Source organism: Myotis yumanensis, unplaced genomic scaffold (genome assembly GCF_028538775.1).
Source record: "Myotis yumanensis isolate MYYU_CA2020_CCGP unplaced genomic scaffold, mMyoYum1.0.hap1 SCAF_16, whole genome shotgun sequence".
Classification (NCBI taxonomy): Eukaryota; Metazoa; Chordata; class Mammalia; order Chiroptera; family Vespertilionidae; genus Myotis; species Myotis yumanensis.
The window spans coordinates 20,182,567-20,206,236 of record NW_027223767.1 but is presented as its reverse complement, the minus strand read 5'-3'; the positions used below and the strand labels follow the sequence as shown (position 1 = coordinate 20,206,236).

Here is a 23,670-nt window from a genome sequence, read left to right as displayed (position 1 = left end):
AATGTGTTAACTGTATAGTATGAATTATCTATATATATAAAAGCCCAACATAAAAATTGTACCCCTCGGGAGTTCAACCGGGAGACCGGGAGTTCGATCATTTGCTATGATGTGCTCTGACCACCAGGGGGTGGCGTGGAACAAAGGAAGGCACTGGCCAGCAGCCAAGGAAGGAAGGTCCCAGCCGGCAGGCGAAAGGCCCCGATTGGCCCTGATCACCAACCAGGCCTAGGGACCCTACCCATGCACAAATTTTGTGCACTGGGCCTCTAGTATTTAAATAAAGCTGTTAAAAAATAGTAAGTCTGCCCTAACCGGTTTGGCTCAGTGGATAGAGCGTCGGCCTGTGGACTGAAGGGTCCCAGGTTCGATTCCAGTCAAGGGCATGTACCTTGGTTATGGGCACATCCCCAGTAGGGGGTGTGCAGGAGGCAGCTGACTGATGTTTCTTTCTCATCGATGTTTCTAACTCTCTATCCTTCTCCCTTCCTCTCTGTAAAAAAATCAATAAAATACATTTTTTTAAAAAATAGTAAGTCTGAAAAAAATTTAAAGATCATTCTACGAAAGTAGCTGGACATGTACTCATCTGATTTAGGTTCTAACCATAGACACATTTGCTACATTCAAAGGACCAGGCTGGGTCAGACTTAATCACAGGCTAGATCCCCTGAACCAGTTTTCATAAGTTAGTGCCTTCCAAAATCACCTAAGAGCTTGTTAACAACACAGCCCCTGACCCAACAAGAGAGATTTGGTGGGACAGAGATGAGACCCACGAATCTGCTCTGCTAGGTTCCCACATGTATGTAGTGCAGCTGGTTAGTGACCACATTTAATACAAGCACTTCCCTGAACCCTGCTATATGGATGAAATCCACCAGATTTAAGCTACTTTTCTAAATAAATTATAAACTACTGAACATATATCCTAGTTATAGAAAAATAAAAAATAGCCTACAAATGTGTGAAAAGTAGTCCAAAAATAACTGCAGAATTTCCAAACTTCTCATTTGAAAAAAGGCTATTTAGCCAGTGGTTCTCAACCTTCTGGCCCTTTAAATACAGTTCCTCATGTTGTGACCCAACCATAAAATTATTTTCGTTGCTACTTCATAACTGTAATGTTGCTACTGTTATGAATCGTAATGTAAATATCTGATATGCAGGATGGTCTTAGGCGACCCCTGTGAAAGGGTCGTTCGACCGCCAAAGGGGTCGCGACCCACAGGTCGAGAACCGCTGCTCTAGACAGGAAAAAAAACAAAACACAACTATAAAAGTCATTTAAAAACAACAACAAACAAATCAACAAACGACAAGTGCTGGTAAGGATGTGGAGAAAAGAGAACCCTAGTACACTGCTCTTAGAAATGCAGACTGGTGCAGCCACTATGGAAAACAGTATGGCATTTCCTCAAAAAATAGAAAGTGAAACTCCCATTTGACCCAGTGATCCCACTACTAGGAATATATCCTAAGAAACTGGAAACACCAATCAGAAAGAATATATGCACCCCTATGTTCATAGCAGTACAATTTACAATAGCTAATTTGGAAATATCCAAAGTGCCCATCAGCAGATGAGTGGATAAAAAAATTGTGGTACATTTACTCAATGGAATACTACCCAACTGTAAAAAAGAAAGAACTCTTACCATTTGCAACAGCATGGAGGGACCTGGAGAGTATTATGCTAAGCAAAATAAGCCAGTCAGAGAAAGATAAGTATCACATGATCTCACTCATATGTGGAATCTAATGAACAAAATAAACTGATGAACAAAATAGATCCAGAGACTTAGATGCATGGAACACATTGTCAGACCTCAGGGGGAAGGTAGGGAAGGGTGGATAGGTGGGGAAGGGTGGGTGGGTGGGAAGAGATCAACCAAAGAACTTGTATGCATATATGTATAACCCATGGTTACAGATAATAAGGTAGTGAAGGCCTGGGGTTGGAGCGAGGGGCTGGCTAGAAGAAGGGGAAAAAAGGGGACCTATGCAATACTTTCAACAATAAAGATTTTAAAAGCAACAACAACAAAACACAGAGCAGTACTGTATCATATAGTGACTCACTTAAATCAAAAGCCCTTAGTATAGACCACACCACAAATGCCTGGCACTACCAATTGCAGAATATTTACCCGTGCACATTTTAATGGTTATAATTTAGAATCTTATGTCCTGTCCATTTCATTACTTGTCTAGATTCTAGTTAAAAACCACCTTTAAACTGAAAAATTTTGTATGAACACCACACAGTGTGAAGATATCTATCATCAAGAAATGTTTTCTAATGAGGAAAATTGCATTTAGTATTTTAAAAAGTAGAGAAATAAAATAGTAGACATTTTCAATGGTACATATATATAAATTTTAAAAAATTCTATGTTCCCTTAGTGGTATTTTTATCTATTTGGAAAATGTAGAAATTCCAAAGCAACTCCTTTTCCGACCTCACCTAAAAAAAAAAAAGAAATTTTCCATCCCTTGGGGGCAGGGGACCAGTGCCTTTTAGACCTTCAGGTTATTTACTCTTACTTTCTATTAAACTCTGAAAAGCTTGGTTTCCTGGTTTTCTAGTTGGAAGCAAATATGAAGCAGCAAATCAGCAGAAGTAAGGAACTACTAGAGGAAGACACAGAGACAGTAGAAAGTGACAATAAGGAGGAAGATTCAGTACATAAATCTATACCCTGTAGCCCAAACAAACACCAAAAGCACACTCTTACTTGGAAAAGAAGCTCCTAAGGGCATCACTGTATTGATCTTAGTGTAATACTTCACACCCTTCCAAATCTAATCTCTTCAACTGTCCTCTGTAACATCTCTCCTCCCATTTCCTCAGAATCTTGCTCCATGAATCATCCTCTGTTCCCTGCCATATCTTGACCCTTTTCTTGCCTATGGACTCCTTCCCTTCAGAAAAATATTCTCAAATCTCTTACAAGTAACACAAAAAGAGCCCCTCTTTCACACCAACACTCTCCTCTAGTTACTTTCTTCTTTCTTTCAGAGACAACATTTTGGAAAGAATAGTGTCTACCTGCTAGCTCCCCTTCCTCACCACTCATTTATCTTCTAAGCCACTGCAACACAATGGTCTTTTAACCACCCACTCCACTGTAGCTGCTCTCACATCGGACACTATTGCCCTCACAACTGCCAGTCTACTGACTTTCTACTCTTACCTCTGTTGACCTCTCCAAGACAACTTGATCCAACTTCCTTCTTGGAAACTCCCTCTTTGTTTAGTCTTTGGTGCCACACATTTTGATTCTTCAGTCCTGGGATGTCAATGGAATGTATGCAAAAAAAGGGGAGGAGGGTTCATGATCAAATAGGTTTGGGAAATATTCTATTAAACTTAAACGGGTTTCTTTACTAGGGATTTCTCAGATTTCTAACAAAATACTGATATGCATTGTGAATCTACAGGATGGAGTTCTGCAGTGTTTCCCAAACTTGCCTGGCTCTAGAACCTTTCTCTCCCTTATAAAGAACTATCTTATATGATAAATTAATTGAGGAACATATTTTGGGTAACATCACTTTTGATGTTCTCTTTCAGCCTTATCTGCAGGACCTCCTTCCTCCTCTAGCCTCTCAAATGTCTAAGTTCCCCAAAAGTCCACTTTCAGTGTTTCACTCCTCGCAGGTCTCACCATATACATTCATCCTAAGTGATCTCATTCATATTTTCATGGTTTCAACCCAGCTTTAGAGTGACTCTGACTGACACTTACTGTGTAAATTAGGAACAATAACAAATTCATAAGGACTAAAAGACATGATGTATATAAACGTATAAATACAACATATTTACACATTTAAGCAAAAGCTTAATAATAGTCACACTCATTTACTCTGTCTCCAGCCTAGATCTCCTTGCTGAGCAGTAAAGGTGTATTGGTCTAACGGGACTTCCCCTTGGTTGTTGCATATATACCTCAAACTCAAGATGCTCACTTCCCACTCTCCCACCTGGCCCCTGCACACTCTAGCTCAGTATGTACTCTTCGCCCAAGCCTGAAACAATGAAGCCATACTCCAGACTCTTCCTTTTCAATTACTATCCTTCCCTCTGCTCACCAATTTAGTAACCAAATATATCTGGCTTTTTTCCAGTGCATTTTCAGATGGCTATCTTCTAAAGTACAAAATCTGATCACATCACTCTTCTGCTTAAAATTCTTCAATATTTCCTCATAGTTTTCAGGATAAAATTCAACCTCCTAATGTATCATATACGGCTCCTTATGATCTGATCTCTTAAGTGTCATCTCCTTCCATGCCCTATTCTCATATACACTCTCCACTCCAGTCAAATCAAATCATGTGTATGTCTACAAATGGTCATACTGTCACGACTTCACTAGTACACATTCTATTCTCTGTCCATAAAGTCAATTCAACCCCACTCCCACCCACTTTATTTCTGGTTAATTCCAAATGGTCGTTTTCATGAATTTAATTATATGTTGTTTCATTTCTATTCTTTAAATTTTATCTTTAACAAATGTATAACACAGCCTATAAATTTAACTATTCATTCTCAACCTATTTAATACTATAAAATACAAGCAATTCATCCAGTATACTTAGGTAAAATTGTCAGCTCCAGAATTGTCTGATTTTAGTAATGAGGAAGTCTAATTAAATGAGATTCACATTCCTTCATATACAGGGTATCCCCCAAAATGTCTACACACTTTGAGTGACTATAAATTCAGTATTTATTAACATACAATTAATAAAATACATTTTCAAAATTTTAAAAACATCTGTAAAAATGAATATTTTTTTTTGTCAGTGCCTCTTTTCAAACTGATGACCATTCTGGTCCAGGCACTGTTGATAACGTGGAGCAATGGAATAGAAAACATCAAGAATAATTTCCTTCAGTATTTGTGCACCTTCAATTCATCTACTGTTACCAATTTTGTTATAAACATTATCTTTTTTTTTAAAAATATATTTTATTGATTTTTTACAGAGAGGAAGGGAGAGAGATAGAGAGTTAGAAACATCGATGAGAGAGAAACATCGATCAGCTGCCTCCTGCACATCTCCCACTGGGGATGTGCCCGCAACCCAGGTACATGCCCTTGACCGGAATCGAACCTGGGACCCTTCAGTCCGCAGGCCGACGCTCTATCCACTGAGCCAAACCGGTTTTGGCGATATAAACATTATCTTTTATGTATCCCCGTAAAAAGTCTAGTGGCACTTTAGGATACATTTTCTTTGTTCAAAGCTTAGTCTGGCTTCACCTATTATTTCAAATCAGTTAAACCTGAAAAGGAGTGAAAATTGAGTTATCAGCTGTTAAAATACATACAATTTTTGGGACATCCTATATTTATTATATTCTGGACACTAAGGAGGTTACAAATAGTGAACAAGAAAAGTTTCTGACCTCAGTCTAATGGGGGAGTCTCACCCTTAAACAGGTAACTCCAATAGCTACACTAATAAAAGAGAAAGATGCAAATTGACCGTACCTTTTGCAACTCCCACCAGCCAATCAGGAGTGGATATGCAAATTAACCCAACAAAGATGGATTGTTTATCTTCCTTTTGCTAAGTTGTATGAGTTCCCTGTAAATGTTGGAGATTAAACCCTTAATGGGGATAACATTGGCAAATATGTTCTCCCATGCAGTGGGCTTTCTTGTTTTGTTGATGGTTTCTCTTGCTGTGAAGCTTTTTATTTTGATGTAGTCCCATTTATTTATTTTCTCCTTAGCCTCTCTTGCCCTAGGATCTGTGTCTGTAAAGATATTGCTACAACATATGTCTGCAATTTTGCTGCCTATGGAGTCTTGTAGGATTTTTATGGTTTCCTGTCTTACATTCAAGTCCTTTAGCCATTTTGAGTTTGTTTTTGTGTATGGTGTAAGTTGGTGATCTAGTTTCATTTTTTTTGCATGTATCCTACCAAATTCCCCAGCACCATTTATTAAAGAGGCTGTTTTGATTCCATTGTATGCTCTTGCCTCCTTTGTCAAATATTAATTGAATAGAATGGCTTGGGTCAATTTCTGGGTCTTCTGTTCCATTGGTTTATATGTCTGTTCTTGTGCCAGTACCAGGCAGTTTTGAGAACTGTGGCTTGCTAATATAGTTTGATGTCTGGTATTGTGATCCCTCCAACTTTGTTCTTCTTTCTCAGGATAGCTGTGGCTATTCGGGGTCTTTTTTTACTCCAGATGAATTTTTGGAGAGTTTGTTCTAGATCTTTGAAATATGCCATTGGTATTTTAATAGGTATTGCATTGAATCTATAGATTGCTTTAGGTAGTATGGACATTTTAATGATGTTGATTCTACCAATCCATGAACATGGTACGTTCTTCCATTTGTTTATGTCTTCCTCTATCTCTTTTTTCAATGTCCTGTAGTTTTCCGAGTACAGGTCTTTTACGTCCTTGGTTAAGTTTATTCCTAGGTATCTTAATTTTTTTGGTGCAATGGTAAATGGGATTGTTTTTTTCATTTCTCTTTCTGTGAGTTCATTATTGGTGTATAAAAAGGCTATAGACTTCTGGGTGTTAATTTTGTATCCGGCTACATTGCCAAATTCATTTATTAGGTTTATTAGTTTTTTGATGGAGTCTTTGGGGTTTTCTATGTATAGTATCATGCCAACTGCGAATAAGGACAGTTTTACTTATTCTTTTCCAATCTGGATGCCTTTTATTTCTTCTTCTTGTCTGGTCACTATGGCTAGTACTTCTAATACTATGTCGAACAGGAGTGGTGAAAGTGGGCATCCTTGTCTTATTCTTGTTCTTAGGGGAAATGAGTTTAGTTTTTGCCCATTGAGTATGATGTTGGCTGTAGGTCTGTCATATAGGGCTTTTATTATGTTGAGGTATGATCCCTCTATTCCCACTTTGCTGAGGGTTTTTATCAAGAAAGGGTGTTGGATTTTGTCAAATGCTTTTTCTGCATCAATTGATATGATTATGTGATTTTTGTCTCTCAGTTTTGTTTATGTGATGTATCACATTTATTGATTTGTGGATATTGTACCATCCTTACATCCCTGGAATAAATCCCACTTGGTCATGGTGTATGATCTTTCTAATGTATTGCTGAATCCGATTTGCTAGGATTTTGTTGAGGATTTTAGCATCTATGTTCATCAAGGATATTGGCCTGTAGTTCTCTTTTTTTGTGGTGTCTTTACCTGGTTTTGGGATTAGGGTAATGCTGGCTTCATAGAAAAAGCTTGGAAGTATGCCTTCCTCTTGAATTTTTTGGAATAGTCTGAGGAGGATAGGTTTTAGTTCTTCTTTGAATGCTTGGTAGAACTCCCCTGTAAAGCAGTCTGGACCAGGACTTTTCTTTGCTGGAAGATTTCTGGCACTTATGTAATACCCTTTGTAATACTTTTAGCAAAAATAAAAAATAAAAATAAAATAAAAATAAAAAAAAAGATTTTTGACCGCTGTTTCAATTCTTCGGTGGTTATCGGCCTATTCAGGTTTTTTTATTCTTCTTGGTTGAGTTTTGGGAGCTTGTATTTTTCTAAAAATATGTCCATTTCATCTAGGTTGGTGAATACTTTTTTGAGAATATCTCTCAAAGTAAAAATAAAGAATTCAATTTAAGCTTATAAAATAATAAACTAATGAATTTCTTTATCTAGCCAACACAACAGATGTTTATTTTAAAATGAATGTTATCTTTAAAAAATAAAAATAAAAAATGAAATGAATATTCTCCTCAATCATTTTAAGAGGTTCTTTAATATCCAACTACTTGAAACATTTTTGGACTATCTGCTTGGATATTTTATGACTCACAAACATTTATCTCACTAATTTATAGACAAGCATATTTTCCCTTTCTTTATTTCTTTCACTAAAGTTATTAATTTTGTGAATACGGCTCCATGGTTTAGGGCTCTCTTCCCTGTTCTGCATCTCCCTGCCAAATCCCTAAGACAGTATTTTGATGTGCCATCTGCTCCATGGTTATGCACCAACCACTGTCCTGTAGTTTTGAGGGTGGGGACTGATTATTAAAAGACAAGATGTTTTGGATTGTTTAATTTTCATCAGATATAGATGCAAATTATTCTTGGCTTTTCCAAAAAACAAATTCACCTTCAAAGGAAGAATTGGAGATATTTAAAAGAACTGAAGGCAATGTCAAAAAGGAGCTCCAAAGATACTAAGTTAATGTTGCATCATTTGCACAAGTATACTGTCTACTTTCTTTAGGAACTAACCAACAGTCTTTCAAATATATATACCAATAAGCTCTTTTATATTTATTACAAGAACTATTCTTATTACCCTATATCCTGTAACTCCTTAACTAACTTAAATCTTCCAAATAAATAAATGAATGAATGAATAAATAAATAAATAAATAAGAACTAGAACAAAATAGGCTACTCTTCAACATCTTACACATTTTCTTACTTTAAAAAAAACTCTAATCCTCTCCAAGATAAGAATGCCAAGCAATCATGTAATTTTCCCTAAGTTTTCCATTAACAGTTTTTCCAAACCTCTTTTAGCTTTAGATTTATTATTAAAAACTAGAGGCCTGGTGCATGGGTGGGGTCCCTCGGCCTGGCTGGCGATCGGGCCAATTGGGGCGGTCTTGCCCAGTCCCAATTGGGGCCAATTGGGGCCGGCCTGGGGGAAGGACCGCAGGGAGGTTGGCTGTGGAAGTGCACTGACCACCAGGGAGCAGCTCCTCCATTGAGCGTTCAGTCAACCAGTTGTAAAGGTTGCTTAGGCTTTTATATATAGAGATGGTAATCTTTTTTACTGTAAAAAGGGCTTAAGTTGAAGTTTCGATAGAACCTTTTTTTTATAGGAAATTATAAAAACCTCTAAATCTCTAATTAGGAGAATAAATGTCTATGTATCTTTCTAGTTATCCATACCTGTCCTCCTTTTACTAGCAAACCGTATTCCCAGGTGTCCTGGCAATATTTGTACAACTATAATGATACCAAAATCAACTTACCATTAGACCTAGTTCCATAACCACAGTAAGATTTTAAAAACCAAACAAAATGAAATAGGGTTTAGTAGCTGAACTTAATTAACCTTAAATGGACAAATCATCCAATCATAGATAAATGGGTCTCAAAAGACAGGAAGAGAAAAATAGTAGCAGATAAGAGAGACTGCTAGATATTTAAAGTCTTAGAAGTATAAGCTAATTATAACTCATCTAAGTGCCACACTTTAAATTCTCATGGTCATATAGCAGTGATATTTAACCATTCTTACTATTAAGACTTCCTGCAATCAGGTACCTGTAAACACAGATTCCTAAGAATCCCCAAGATGAGTTAAATTTTATGGGAAAATTGTCAGTATCTGTTATAACCAGTGCTCATATTGAGCACCACCCCGTTACTAATATATTACGTCACTATGAGTCACCTTAAAACAAGATTTTCCTCCTTGTTTAAAAACAAGACAATCCTATACCAAGCAACAAGTGATAAGGTACAAGTTTAGACAACTTTGCTTTCAGTAGAAAATACATGACAGCACTTGAACAAAAGCATATTACTGCTCTTAGAGTTTTACTGTCTATCACTGTTATTCTTACTTTAAAATTTTGAATCCTCAGGAAACTTTCAGAGGTATATCCCTGCCCACTGTAATCTGAAAAATAAATACTTCCTTTAAGAAAGGAGGTCACTATGCCTTCCTCTATGGGTAATTTCTTAAGCAATATTTATGTCTTACTCTTTATATGTATGATTCATTATATTTGAGCACCACAATCTGACCAGAGCAACTAAAGTATCAAAATATTTTGAGCTACAAATGCATGTTATTTACAGAGTAAGTGTACAAAGATTATCATATTACTGTATTTGTCATAGTACTTTTTGTCAGTGGTATAAGATCTTGTTAGACATATGTGTCAACACTGTAACACACATCACCTGTAACTATTTCTGGCTCAGCGTGGCTATAGTTGAAAATGGTTAACATCCTTGATGAATGACTCCCAGAGGAATTTTATCATTAGGGTTTTCTGACATTTTGCATTACATTTAATATCACTTTGTCCTTTGAAAACCTTTACATCATAAATTTGAAAGAAAGCTAAAAATGTTTGCATTAAAATAATAAAAATACTCTTTGTGTAAATGAAATACTTTACAATTTAAACAATAAAAATTTTAACTAGTGTACTATTTGGGGGGATCATGTTCATTTTGGCCTATAATTGTGAGGCAGTTATGTTAGAGTTTTTCCCTTGAAATACAACTGATAATCTATCCTAATCCTTAAAATAGTGACATTATTCCCTTGGCCACATTTATCTGTTATAAATTTTGGCTGGTGTGGCAGAAAAAAACCCCATCATTGTTCTAGGTTGCACTCAGGAGCCAAGAAGAACCCTGGACAACCTTAATTTCTTCATCCTCAAACATCATATGCTATACTTACAGTAACAACAGCTACCTGGTGGTCAGTGTGCATCATAGCGACCGGTCGTTGTGCCAGTCATTCCGCTGTTCGGTTGATTTGCATATTAGGGTTTTATTATATAGGACTAGAGGCACGGTGCACAAAAATTTGTGCACTCGGGGGGGAGGGGGAGGTCCCTCAGCCCGGCCTGTGCCCTCTCGCAGTCTGGGACCCCTTGGGAGATAACGACCTGCTGGCTTAGGCCTGCTCCCGGGTGGCAGAGGGCAGGCCCAATCCCTAGGTGCAGCCTCTGGTCGGCTCAGAGCAGGGCCGATTGGGGAGTTGGGGCGCCGCCCCCTATCACGCACAGAGCAGGGCCCATCTGGGGGGTTGGGGCTCCGTACCCTGTCACGCACAGAGCAGGGTCGATCAGGGGGTTGGGGAGCTCCCCCCTGTCACGCACAGAGCAGGGCCCATCAGGGGGTTGGGGAGCTCCCCCCTGTCATGCACAGAGTAGGGCCGATAGGGGAGTTGGGGCACCGCCCCCTGTCACACACAGAGCAGGGCGGATCAGGGGGTTGGGGTGCCGCCACTCTCACACTCAGGGCAGGGCCGATGGGGAGGTTATGGCTCTACCCCATCACACACAGAGCAGGGCCCGTTGGGGGGGGGGGGGGTTGGGGCACCGCACCCTGTCACACACAGAGCCGCAGGGCGATCAGGGGGTTGGGGAGCTCCCCCCATCAGGCACAGAGCAGGGCTGATCAGGGGGTTGGTGCTCCTTCTTCTGTCACGAACAGAGCAGGGCGGATAGGGAGGTTGTGGCCCCGCCCCCTGTCACACACAGAGCCACAGGGTGATCAGGGGGTTTGGGTGCTGCCCCCTGTCACGCTGATCCCGGTGCCAGGAGGCCTCGCGGCTCCGCTGATCCCGGTGCCGGGAGGCATATTACCCTTTTACTATATAGAATAGAGGCCTGGTGCACGGGGGGGGTTGGCTGGTTTGCCCTGAAGGGTGTCCTGGATCAGGGTGGGGGTCCCCACTGGGGTGCCTGGCCAGTCTGGCTGAGGGGCTGAGGGCCGTTTTCAGGCTGGCGGGTGACTGAAGCTCCCAACTGCTCCTTTTTTTTTTTTTTTTTTTTTCTATTCTGGGCCAGCTTTAGCTCTGAGGCCTCGGCTGCTGAAAGCCGGTTTCTGGCCTTTGTTTACGTTCTGTATTTGATACAATGTTGCGGTCAGGCTGGCTGAAGCCCGGCTGACTGAAAGCCGGTTTCTGGGGTTTTGTTTAGCTTCTATATTTGCAACATAGTTGCTTAGAGTTGCAGCTGAGAGGCCGGCAAGTCAGGCGGGGAACGTTGGAGTCCGCCATCACTGGAGCAAGCAAGCCTCCCTGTTCGCTTCAGTGCATGGCTGCCAGCCGCCATCTTGGCTGACAGTTAATTTGCATAAGGATATGCTGATTAGCCAATGGGAATGGTAGTGGTCGTACGCTAATTACCATGTTTCTCTTTTATTAGTGTAGATTATTAATAACAAACTACAACATTCGCTAATGACTGATTACTATAATCGTGTTGCCTTCATTTCCCTTACGCACCTTACGTGTGGCACACCATTTCCCTCCACTAATACTAGCAGTGAATATTTTATCAGCCAATCGCCATATCATTAGTCTTATATTGACTTGTTTGATGTGCGCAACAGGAAATACTTTGCTTTCGGAGAACAAGAAAAATAGATTTATTTCCATTACGCTTATTAATTTGTGCAGTTAGTCAGTGTCTGGTAAATTAATGTTCAAGAAAAAATATTAATTTTTATTAAAATATTCTATTATTTTATGTTAACAATTACTCATTTATTTCTGCCCTTTGTATTCAGCATGTCTCTATCAAAATAAACCTACATTTCTATGAAAATTGAAGATTTTGTTTTTTTGTGGCCCACATAAACTTAAACCTTGTTTATTTGGCCCATGTTAGCCTTTGAGTTTGACATGCTTGCTTCAGACAGTTTCAGTTACAGAGCTGTATACCCAAAACCATGCATGTTGTTCCTTACGGGTCTCTGGCCAGAATTAGGTTACATGTTTACTCTGGTAGGTCCAAGAGAGCCTGGGAAAGCAAGTATATGACTTTCCATCTTAATCACTGAGTGGCAACAGCAAAAACGATGTTTGGAATGACTGTTATCAAACTTTGTCTATCATAACAACTAATGAACTAAATTATTTAAAATATCACTCATTTGTGCCCACTGAGCATTAAATTTAGACGCATATGCTCAGTGCTAAAGTTCACTGCATCTTTACCTAAAAAGAACTTTAATAGCTTTAACGGCCCTGTAGATAACCACAAACTATAGTTTTCACTATCTTCAAATGTACTTCATCTCACATTATTTCATTACCATTCAAAGATGGTTATGCCCATTTCAATCCAGGGTGTACAACTACTCATAAAGCAACACATCTAAGCATAATACATATTTGACACAATTCAGTAAAGGCTCAAATATATCACCTATAATAAATATGCTTTGGAAGCCAACTGTCATAATTTTTTAAAATTATGTATATAATACTGTGCAAGAATCAAAGAACTAAATCCTCTTAACATTAGTAATTATTAGCAGATAATGAATGAACACTCACTGTGCTAGAGTGCTAGACACTATGTTAAGCATTCATTTAGTTATTTCATGAAAGCTAACAATAATACTGTAAGAGAAGAAAAGTGAAGCTTAGAAAGGTGATTTTCCAAAATCTATACCTACTAAGTGGTAGAGCTGGGATTTTAACTCTAGAATCTGGCTCCAGAACCTAAAGTCAATTTAACCACTATGCTAGATGCAGCCTATTTTCTTGACAAGTACTTAAGACATAAAGTCATTATTAAATTATCCAGAGAGGGAAACTGTCCTTTTGGGTCTGGATTTGGCAGGGAAGAAAAGTACACTAGGGTCGTGTAGAAAATACCTTTTCTCTAGACGAATATAAGGCTTAGGATTTTAAATAATGAAAAAATTCATTATTTCAATATCACGGTCACATTGCTTGCTGATCTTAAATAAATTGTGCTCTCAACTTCCAAAATGGCATTTTGGAAGGTCAGTAATAAATCAAGTGAAGTAGGCAAAAAGTAAAATGAGGAAAAAGAACTTTCAAATTTAAGTGTGTGTGGGGGGGGAGGGCGGGGGTGTTAAGAAATAACTATCTGAGGCCCTGGCCAGGTAGCTCAGTTAGTTAGAGCATTGTCCCAGTACACCAAGGTTGTGGGTTCAATCCCCAGTCAGGGGCACATACAAGAATCAACCAGTGAATGCATACATAAGTGGAACAACAAATGGAAGGTTCTCTCTCTCTTTCTCTCTCTAAAATCAATGGAAAAAAACAACAACTATCTGATAAGGCATTTTCTCAACTACTGACCCATACATTTTCAAAATATACTTTTGTGCATTCAAATTTTTCCAAAGACATTGTCCATTTCAATATTTTGTCTTTCATCATTGAATTTAGGACCATATATGATCTAATCCTATACTATAAGGTTCCATTTTAGAGTTCACACAACTATTACAGAAAAGTTTTTTCCTAAGAATCACTATTATGGTTACTTTAGAATGAAGAAAGAATAAAACACAGAACCTCAATCATCCAGTTTTCTAAATCATATGCTCAGATAAGGCAACTTGTTTTAAAAAGAGCAGACTGTACTAGCAGCTTAAATGATATAAAGTGTTATGCAGAGTACGGATTTAATAAATGTTTGCAAAATGAATGCAATCCAATTAAGTATGGGTGGGGATAGGAGAGTGGGGGGAGAATCTATGAAAAAAGCAAGTATAAGCCCTGGACCTGTTAAAACACAGTCTTCCTCTAAGTGTCTTGAATCACCTGAAAGAACAGATGGAAACAAATCAAAGACTAAGTTGGTGAGCAACATCTCTATTTCTAACTTTCAGCAGACTGGCATTCTGAGCAAGCTCATGCAATAGCGAGGTCCAGATCATCCTTGTGTCTTTAAAATTGTTCATTTTGCAACACAACTATAGTCTTCTATAAGACAATTTCAAGAACATAAGACTTTTCATTATTAGTTTGTTTAATAAAATTCTCTAATTTTTTTTAAGTCTTATAGATTAAAATCCTACAAAATGGTGCTTAAGTGGAAATTTCCAAAGACTATTTTCTTTCTACTAAAAGCCCTATGTTTAATTATCAAGATGCCATATCCTGCAAGAATGTTTTGTAGGCAAGTGGAGGAATTCCTGGATTTTTCAGCCACACCTTGCCTAACCAGACTTCCTTTATAGTCTACAGTTCCTTTGAAGTTTAATTGAAAACTACAGAATCAACATTAAAATGCTCAGAGTTGAGAAAGTTGCAGCTTGTATAAAACAGATCTAGGAGATGAATTAAAATACTGTACTCATAGAAAGTTTGGTGTATTTTTTTTCAGTACTCTCTTTAAGAAGAAATAGTTTGTCTCTATTTTATGACAGCATTCAATAGTAAAAACTGTAATCAAAATGCAACCAAAGTCTGAACCAAAGGCCTCTTGTTACATGTGAGTTCCTTCAGTTGCTTTGGAAATGCATCTTTTCAAAGCTGCAATTTCAATTTCCAAATGCTTGTATAGCTGGATTACACAAATCATTCTTCTCACCTATTGTTTCTTTGTACAAAGATATATTTAAACCCATGAATACATTCAGTGTCCTCAGATTCTCTATATTTAAAAAATATCTGTCGATTTCTATTTTGCCAAATGATTTATAGTCTTGATCATTAAAAATGCCAACATATTCAGTCTGATTTGACTATAAAACTAAGGTGACCACTTGCAATGACCTGTCCTTCCATAGCAAAAAATTCAATAGATTAATATCCTGCTAAGCATGACCTAGTAAATTGATAAGCTCTCAAGGAAAGGGGATTTTTAAAGATTACAGTTGCATTAATCATTCTGCATGGTGCTCCAGAGTCATTACAAAATTATACACAACAAACATACTTGGCATAGAGATTAACAACTAGAGCAGAAAGTCTCTAATTTAAAAAAATGAAGGTATTATTGAGTACTAAATTAAAAAAAGAGAAACTCCTGAAATAAGCTATTCATTTGAACTATATTGTCATAAAGCAAGTATCTTCCCCACCAAATCTGTATTATAATGAAAAATTGCTTAATAACCAAATAGCAACCCTAAATAACCATCATTATAAAAATGACTAATACTTCATAAGTGCATGTTTATTTAGTGCCAGGCATGGTACTAAGGCACTCTCTCATTTAATGCTCACTTCTATAAAAGTACTATTTATTACTTCTATTTTACAGATGGGCAAACTGAAGCATGGAGTAATCGAGTTGTCTGAGTCTAGTAAATTGTAAAGGCAGTATTCAGATTCAGGAAGAGAGTTCCCAAATCACCACTACGCTAGACTGCTTCACGTTGCTATAGGTATTTTTGAAGGCCTAAGAGGAAAGAAATGAAAATACTTTCAGGGCTTCAACCCCCATGTGGACTATACTAGAATCATTGGCAGACACTATTTTTATTCTAAACCACAATTGCTTTCTCAAACTCTAAAGAATAAATGAGCTTCCTTAAAAGATTAAGATAATATGTTATGAGAAGCAAACATGTGGTTTAATTCTTGTCTGAGACATGCTAAATATTGTAATTGTGAAGAAAAGGCTCTCTCAAATTGTTGTTGTTTCTATAAAAGTGTCTAAAGCAACAAGTAGAGAATCACTACTCCAATGAGGAAGCTGCACAGAGATGTCTTCCCTTAAACTTCTATATACATAATTTCATACATTCCCCTATCTGTCTGAATCAGTAAAAATGAGGTTGTTGGGTGTTTTTGTTTGTTTTTTCCCCTTTAAGCAGGGAAAGGTATGGAGGTGGGAGAGGTGAGGGGCAAGGTAATACCTACAAACACACGCTTTCCAAAGATAGAAGTTTCAGTATCTGGCTGCCATACCTTAGACAACACTATCTTACAACAATCACACCATAGATAAAGTTGGCTTCTGATTGTAAATGAAAATGAAAGGATTAATATTTAGAAGTAAATAATGTATCTTTCATTTTCTTAGCTGAAAAGATCTTTATTTCTCCATTTTTCCCAATTAGTCTGTTCCACATTCCTGGCCCTTTATTCTCTATTGCACTCACATTTTAGGTTTGATTATACATGCTTAGTTTATGGCTGCTTTCCCCTACTAGACCTGTAAATTCCAAGGCAAAGATGATGCTTTATATAATCCCACAGTGCTTGAAAGGCTCTCAACAAGCTTCTGTTGAACTGAGTTTATCAAGCACCAAGACAAAAGCAGCAAAATTACTCAAGTTGCAGTAATTTCAAACTAAAGCAGGACAAACATGAAGCAACATAGTTAATAAAATGTAAACAACTCAAACAGCACCTAGACATAGAGACTAATTCTAACAGCTGGAAGGTAAGTTAGTCTTGGAGAGTGGCAACCAAAGCTTAAATCCCAGCTCTGATACTCCTAGCTGGGGGAGTCTAAACACCTCTCTGAAAATCAATTTCTTCATCTGTAAAATGGGAACAATAATAGTATTCCTTCAAATAGTTGTGATGCCTGTTTAACGCCAAACCCAGTGTCTACAGCATAGCAAACATGCGAAACATTGTAGCTACTAGGACAGTTATATGTGCCCATAATCACAAATTTTAACAAATTCACTCTTAAGGAAAGCCAAGAGAACACATAAACTGTATTTAAGGTAAAAGAAGTGCTTAAGTTACAATTTAGAAAAAAATTTTTTTTATTTCTACAGGCCCCTTTTCTGCACTTTACGTGGCATCAGCACTGTACTGTTTGTGGCTCCCAGCATACATCACGTCTAGCCCTGTGCCTTAAGCTCATGTTTCAGAAATGCTCTATTTTCAAACCAATACCACTCAATCTTTAAGGCTCAACTCAGAATCCTTGTTGACCTTCTTTCTCTTTCTCAAGGCTTATATAATTTGTGATTACTACAGTGTATTCTAACTACTCATTTAATACTAATCTTTCTTCTCATATGCTAAGCTTTCTGAAGCCAGCATCTAACTGACTGCTTGATCATCAATCCTGGTATGAATTAAATAAATAAATATCTTCAGAGTCAAGTGTAGCATGGGATACAAAAAGATACTAAATTATTATTTTTTAAATTGAATCACACAGCTCCATAAAATCTAGGCTGGAACACAGTACACTACTTATCACCAATTATTTCTAAGCATAGCCTCTCCCACTCAGTAAGGGAAATATTTCCCGTCTCTCAGGAAATCTAGGGAACCATGAGACCTTTCAATACATTTCAGAGCCAAGATCACCTCACCAGACATTCTCTGGACAAACAGGAAAATAAGGGGCACTGTGAACAGCAGCTGTGTTGCTCAGCTGGGCAAGAAAATGCAAGGCAGTTTGTTAAAGTATTTGAAAAGGAGTCAGTGCTGAGAACCAGTGGAAGAGAATGGATGAGATTACTGCACAAAATGGCACTCATTAAAGATTAACAAGAATCTTTAGATCTCTCCCATGTGTACCTGGCTTCTGGCATATTTTGAATTAGGTAAAGATTTTTATCAATAATTATTTTGTTTGGTTTTGTCTTTTAAAAAAGAACTTTCCCTACTACAGCTAGGTTTTTTGAATGAATGAATAAGAAACATGGACCTGTGAATGCCTACAATGGGCCAGGCACTGTGTAGCCAATGACAGCAGGCATTTAATAGAAAAGCAGTAAAGCCCCAAGCTGCTGGAACCAGGAATAATATTTAATGGTGCTACATAGGAAAGAAGTATGGGCTCTGCACAGTGCCTTTTCTCAGACTAGGCATAATCTAGAACAGTGATGGCGAACCTTTTGAGCTTGGCGTGTCAGCATTTTGAAAAACCTTAACTCTGGTGCCGTGTCACATATAGAAATTTTTTTATATTTTCAACCATAGTAAAACAAAGATTTATATTTTTAATATTTATGTTATATATTTAAATGCCATTTAACAAAGAAAAATCAACCAAAAAAATGAGTTCGTGTGTCACCTCTGACACACGTGTCATAGGTTTGCCATCACTGATCTAGAATCTGCTCCCTTTCACTGAAAGCCAGATAGAACGGAGGAGAGACCTGAAGATACCTTTTGAACTCCAAAGGCCTGCTCTTCCTCTGTACTTCCCAGTCACTTGAGTCAAATTTTAAAATCTAAGCTAGCTTAGGTTTATTTTCTGTCCATGTCACTTAATTAATACTATGTAATACCTGCTAAACTAACTAAACTCCTGTGGAAATAGTAATGGAACTTCAATAGAACACACTCTGGCTTATAGAGCAATTTAGTATTTCCCAGAGGTAGAATTGTACACCATTAGAAAAAGGAGTAACTATTTCATAAAATGAACTGGGACAAGTTGTTAACTATTTAGAACAAAATTAATTTAATATTTACCTCATACCATGCAGTAAAATTAATTTCGTGTGATTAAAGTTAAATACAAAAATAACCTATAAGACAACTTCAGAAAATATAGGTGAATATTTCTCTACCCTATTGATGGGAAATTGAACTAAGAAAACAATGTGAAAATCAAACACGCAAAAAAGACTTTGGAATGATGGCATTAAATTTTTTAAAATATCTGTACATCAAAATAAATATGACAAAAGCAAACAAAAATAGCAAATGAAAAACTGAGGCAAAATGTGCAACAAAACAGAAAAAGGTTAATATTCTTAGTATATAATGAATATTGACAAAATCAATATGGCAAAAATATCCATGGAAAAAATTGGGCTACTCACATCAGTGACTTACAAAACAGGAAATATAAAGCATATAGAATAAACATTTGGAAAAATGTTTAACCTCTGATTTTAAAAATGTAAATTAAAACAACAATAAAATACTAGTGGTTAAAAGAAAGGATTCTAGGGTCAGATACTATTCCTATAATCTTGGGCAATTCATTTTACTTCTCTGAGCCTCAATTTTCTTTGTAAAATAGAGATAATAATAATATCTACATCATAGGAGTAATGTAAAAATTAAGTAATATAATGCATGTAAGGTACTCAGCACAGTGTCTGATGCACAGTAAATGTTCAATAAACAATGGCTCTTAAGAGAAAGAAAGTGAGTGATGATGATGATGATACTCATGGTTGGTGAGGGTACAGTGAAGCGTACATTTTTATATATAGCTTGTCAACAAAACTTGATTCAACTTTTCTGGAGAACAATTTAGCAATACATATCAAAAATCTTAAAGGGGCCCTGGCCAGGCAGCTCAGGTGGTTAGATCATCCTCCCAATATGCCAAGCTTGCGGGTTCAATCCTTGGTCAGGGTACACACAAGCATCAACTAATGAATGCCTAAATAGGTGGAATACAAATTGATGGTTCGTTCTCTCTCTTCTTTCCCCCTTTCTCTCTCTCTCAAATAAATTTTAAAAAGTCTTAAAGATGGTCATATTTTTGGGCTTCTGGAAACAGAGCAATGCTTAAAAACAATGGAAGAACTCAAAACGGAAAAGATTGCTAAATATGGCATTATCCATCCATCCATTGATCTATGTATCCAATACTTTTGGCCCCCCTGGTGATACAAAAATATGCACAAATAAACCAAGTCCCTGGCTTAAAGGTTAGTTGGGGCGATAAGCAGTCAAACAATTAAGTATAATAAAGAGGTAGGAGCCACAATGGGTAAGTAAGGGTGCTAAGGTGTGCATAGAAGGAGCATCTACCATGGTCTGGGAGTGGAGTCAGGGAAGCTTCCCAGAAGAAGTGACAGACCTGGGACCGAAGGATGAGTAGGAATTAGTCATGTAAAGAGAAGAGGAAAAAGTGTCCCAGGTAAAGGAAACAGTGTGTACAAAGCCTAGAGATAAAGGGGAGCATGACATGTCAGCTTGACTGAGCAGTGTGCAAGGCAGGGACTTGGGAAGAGAAAAGGCTGAAGAGATAAGTAAGGTTGGCTCATTGAAAGTTTTGCTAGCAAAACTCTGTAGCATAGACTTTAGTCTAAGGGTAATACAAACAATTAAAAAGCAAATAGTTTTAGTAAATACAATAGAAGACTAATATTCATAATATATCAAGAGGGTATATAGATTGCCCCCGGCATGTGTGTAGCTCAGTGGTTGAACATCTACCCATACATCAATAGGTCACCAGTTTCATTCCAGGTCAGTGCACACTGGGTTTCCAGTTCAACCCCCAGTGGGGGGCGTACAGGAGGCAGCCAGTCGATGTTGATATTTCTCTCTCATTGATTTTTCTCTCTCTCCCTCTCCCTTTTTCTCTCTTAAAAAAAGAAAAGAGGGTATATAGATTGAAAAGAATAAACTCATAAAATGGAAATACAGGATTGCAGTGAAGATTGCAGTCTGTAAACTCTGTTTAGTAAACTCTGTAAATTTACTAAAAATCAACTGAATTGTATACATTAAAGCAGTTTTATTTTAGGGTTTGTAGATTATATTCAATAAAACTATCTTCTAAAAAATTTTAATAGAAATGCCTAATAAACATCTGAAAAACATTCAATCTGTAATAATAAAAAGGTAATATGCTAATTAGACTGAACGTCTTCTGGACGTCATTCCGGACATCCTTCCTGACTAAGCCAGGGCTGGAAGGAAACCAGCCCGGGTCCCGGTGCCTGCGGGCAGCCTGAGGGAAGCCAGCCCAGGTCCTGCATGCCAGAAGGAAGCTGGTGAGGCAGCCCAGGTTCCGGGTGCTGGAGGGAAACCAATGCTGGCAGCCGGGGAAAGGAAGGCCTGCTCTTGCACGAATTTTCATGCATCAGGCCTCTAGTCTATAATAAAATACACCAAACCAACTATCTTTATCCTCAAAAATTACTAATGATTAAAACAGAAATGAGAATATCCAGTGTTAATACAGCTAGGAGAAATGAACAGTTTTATACTACGCTGGTTAGAATAAATGTTAATTGGAACAGCCTTTCTATAAGATATAAATATGTAATATAATAGAAGTGTTTAAAATTGTTTATACTCTATGATCCAGTAATTTTATTTCTTGAACTCTTAATAAATGTTCCAAAATGCACCAAACCGAAGTGGCTCAGTTGGTTGAGCATTGTCCAGTGCACTGAAAGGTGCCAGTTCTCGGTCAGGGCACATACCAGGGCACATTCCCAATCTTGGAGCCTATGGAAGGCAACCAATTGATCTTCCCCCTCCCCTCCAACTAAGCATGTCCTCAGGTGAGGATTGAAAGAAAAAAGTTCTACAAACTCTCCAAAAATTTATCTGGAGTAAAAAAGGACCCCGAATAGCTGCAGCAATCTTGAAAAGGAAAAACAAAATTGGAGGGATCACAATACCAGATATTAAGCTATATTACCAAGCCACTGTTCTCAAAACTGACTGGTACTGGCACAAGAACAGACATGTAGACCAATGGAACAGAACAGAGAACCCAGAGATTGACCCAAGCCATTATGCTCAATTAATATTTGACAAAGGAGGCAAGAGCATAAAATGGAGTCAAGACAGTCTCTTCAATAAATGGTGTTGGGAAAATTGGACAGATACATGCAAAAAAATGAAACTAGAGCACCAACTTACACCATACACAAAAATAAACTCAAAATGGATAAAGGACTTAAATGTAAGATGGGAAACTATAAAAATCCTAGAAGAAGCCATAGGCAGCAAAATAGCAGATGTTTGTCATAGCAGTACCTTTACCGATACATCTCCTAGGACAGTGATGGCGAACCTTTTGAGCTCGGCATGTCAGCATTTTGAAAAACCCTAACTTAACTCCGGTGCCGTGTCACATATAGAATTTTTTTGATATTTGCAACCATAGTAAAACAAAGACTTATATTGTTGATATTTATGTTATATATTTAAATGCCATTTAACAAAGAAAAATCAACCAAAAGAATGAGTTCGCGTGTCACCTCTGACACACGTGTCATAGGTTCGCCATCGCTGTCTAGGACAATGGAAACTAAGGAGAAAATAAAAAATGGGACTATATCAAAATAAAAAGCTTCTGCACAGCAAAAGAAACCATCAACAAAACAACAAGAAAGCCCACTGCATGGGAGAACATATTTGCCAATGTTATCCCCGATAAGGGTTTAATCTCCAACATTTACAGGGAACTCATACAACTTAACAAAAGGAAGATAAACAATCAATCAAAAAATGGGCAAAGGATCTAAACAGACACTTTTCGAAAGAGGACATACAGAAGGCCAAGAGACATATGAAAACATGCTCAAAGTCATTAATCATCCAAGAGATGCAAATCAAAACAACAATGAGGTACCACCTCACACCTGTCAGAATGGCTATCATCAACAAATCAACAAAGGACAAGTGCTGGCGAGGATGTGGAGAAAAGGGGACCTTCTTGCACTGCTGGTGGGAATGCAGACTGGTACAGCCGTTATGGAAAACAGTATGGCGTTTCCTCAAAAAATTAAAAATGGAACTTCCATTTGACCCAGTAATCCCACTTCTAGGAATATATCCAAAGGAAACAGAAACACCAATCAGAAAGGACATATGTACCCCTATGTTCACTGTGGCACAATTTATAAAAGCAAACATCTGGAAACAGCCTAAGTGCCCATTAGCAGATGAGTGGATTAGAAAACGGTGGTACATCCACACAATGCAATATTATGCTGCTGTAAAAAAGAAGGAATTCTTACGATATGCAACAGCATGGATGGAACTGGAGAGCATTATGCTAAGTGAAATAAGCCAGTCAGAGAAGAGAAAGATAAATATCACATGATCTCACTCATATGTGGAATATAATGAACAACATAAACTGATGAACAAAAATAGAACCAGAGTCACAGAAGCATCAAATAGACTGTCCAACCTATGAGGGAGGGTGGGGGACGGGGGGGGGGGGGAGTAAGGGGGTAAGAGATCAACGAAAGGACTTGTATGCATGCATATGAGCATAACCAATGGACACAGATGGGGGAGGGGGGAGTGCCTGTGCTGGGGGTTGGGGGTGGCCAATGGGGATAAAAAGAGACATATACAATACTATATGTAATACTTTTTTTTAAAAAAAATTTAATTTAAAAAAAGAAAAAAGTTCTAAAATGCAGTTAAATATTTATGCCCAATGATATTCATGTAATGGAATTTACAATAGTAAAACAAAAAAGTTGGAAAACACCAAGATGTCCATTAATAACGGAATGGTTAGAACAAGTTATAA

The 23,670-nt window shown here is 37.7% G+C and overlaps 1 protein-coding gene across 3 annotated transcripts in view; it reads right to left on the bottom strand.

Moving 5' to 3' along the window:
* SSH2 (slingshot protein phosphatase 2) overlaps positions 1 to 23,670 on the bottom strand; it is a 216,444-nt gene that overhangs the window by 186,598 nt on the left and 6,176 nt on the right. The window lies entirely within an intron of this gene.